This window comes from Pterocles gutturalis, unplaced genomic scaffold (genome assembly GCF_000699245.1).
Source record: "Pterocles gutturalis isolate BGI_N339 unplaced genomic scaffold, ASM69924v1 scaffold5716, whole genome shotgun sequence".
Taxonomy (NCBI): Eukaryota; Metazoa; Chordata; class Aves; order Pterocliformes; family Pteroclidae; genus Pterocles; species Pterocles gutturalis.
This window is the reverse complement of record NW_010105289.1, coordinates 26,600-29,048: the sequence shown is the minus strand read 5'-3', so window position 1 is coordinate 29,048 and position 2,449 is coordinate 26,600.

Sequence of the window (2,449 nt, the reverse complement as noted above, 5' to 3'; positions counted from 1 at the left end):
CCCAAACATGTGAAAACTGAAAAAGAATCTGATCAGTCGAGAAACCGTTCTTGCAGAGCGCGTCGCAAGAGCACATAAGAACAAACAAACGGTTATCTGATGGCTTCAGGAAAAGGAAAGTGGAGGAGGAGGAAATAATATTAGTTACCCTGCAAGTACCATTCGCAACTGGAGTAGGAGCGACCGTGAAAGGAAATACTGCAACTCTGCCGGCCCCCAAAGGATTATAAATCTTTTGGCCCTTGGGAGCAGGTAAAAAAAAAAGTATTTCCATCATTAAATAATAAAGAACAGTGCTGAAACCTTCCTGGTGATAGCACGTGCAATCAGGTGTTGGCCAGACGGAGGGAAGGTGATTTACAGCAGCGGCTTTGGGGGGTGAGGAGATTTCTCTTTGTAAATACAAAAAAGATGGATCTAATTTAAGTAGTATTAAAAATCAACATGTTCATTTGGATAAATTCTCTAATCCTGCAATGAATTTTATCATTTTGGAGTTCTTGGCCAATTCTTTGTGGTTTCTTAAATAGTTTTATGGGGGAAGGGAAAAGGATGAATGAAATTTTTCATTTGGAGGAACCATGCTAATTTTAAACCTCAGTTTCAAACTAAAAAGCAATTAGGTTAAATATGGAATGCCTCAAAGAAAAAACTGATCATTACAATAAATAATATCTGAAAACCACAGCAGCTTCAACATTGAGAAGCTTTCTTTTCATCAACTGGGAAACAGCCAGAGACTGCCCATGGAAGGATGTGGAACAAAAAGATCTCACGAATATCTGATCTTTTAGAAAAGAACTCAAAGCTAGCAGGAGTCAATTAAAATCCCACTTCAACAGTCAATTGAAAGATGACTATGGACTTATTTTAGATTAGGATTTATGCCCTACAACAACCTAGAAAACAAAACCCCCTCCCCACTTCTGCTCCACATAGCACCTTCCCAGGATAATCCCCTGCATATAATCACTACAGTGAAATAAAACTATACAGATATAATAAATTATTTATAACATAGCAGAACACGCGAAACGTTAAGTGGCAGATGTTAACAGGAACAGTAGATTTTCACATACTTTTGAGAAATGCTGCGAGTTGCTGACAGAGAAGATACAGAACAGAATTATCCTGTTAGCTAATTGAATTCCCAGAGCTCGTTTGAACAGAGAGGGTTTGGTTTAAAGAATCTGGAGACAAAGATTATTTTTTTTTCATACACGCACATACTTTAATGCACTGGTAATGATTTATAATTTAGATCAATTTATTTACAACTCTAATTAAATTATACTGCAATATAGGATTTTGGATATTGATTTAATTCATCTAAAGCTACGTGACGGACAATTCAACTGCAGGCAACAAAAACTCTCGCCTTGATCTCACGAGGCTTTGTACCTCGCAAGGACCCGAGTCTTAAACTCTGCTCACAGTTTGTAATCCCTGTCTAGAAGAGACAGCTGTGGTAATTTTCCCCCAGTAACATAAAATTGCTTGTAATCCGATAATTTTTCTGGGTCAAATTGCATTGATTTGCCATTGATTAACACAAATCCAAATTAGTTTTTTAGAATACGTAGGCAAACACCTTCACATCCACGCTTTCTTCCTGGAATTTCTGAAGCCATGCCTCAATAGAAAAGGGAGAAGTAGAAAAACAGATGAAGGGAAAAGCGTTGATGAAATAACACCACTGTCTATTTTGCTCTAAAATATGGAAACTAATCATTTTAATGTTTTGTGTTAGAGAAAACTAATTTAAATAATCTCACACTAGCCAGACTGGGAGGCACCTTGAGCCTTTTTTTTTTCTTTTTTTAATTATTATTATCTAGTTTCTCACACAAGTTTTGGGTATCAAACCTTAGAAAATAACTTTGGGCTTTCTACATGTTCATGAAATGTCACAATAAACTATGGGTAGTAAAACCTCACTTGGAAAAAATGGTCATTGTGTTAAGCAGATGTAAAACCCAGGACGCCTCATTAGCTCCACGTCAGCGGTACAACTGTTGGTGCAGCCCAGCTCCGCACCCATCACTCTGTTCATCACTGCGCTCATTTGTGGCCAGCTAATTACAGCAGACAATGATGTAAATGACAGGCTGCTGATGTCGCCTTCTCTGGGAAGGAAATCTCATATATACAAGCATGTGTGAGAGTATAACACACAGATTTAACTTTTAGATTTTAAAAAAGCTCAAAAAATGGATGGGATCCAAGAGTGGCTTGAAGACATTAAATAAACAGAGGCTGGATCCTGCAAGCGCTCACTTATGAGCTCACCACAGCAAAGTTGGTTTTTTAGGATTACCCTCCACAGTTGCATACTGACAAGTACTCAGCAATTAAAAGACACAGTCCTAGAACACTATGCATCATACAAAAAAAAAATAAAATCTTTTATACGTATGAAATTGCTGCGTTTCCATAAAATCTCAGGTTA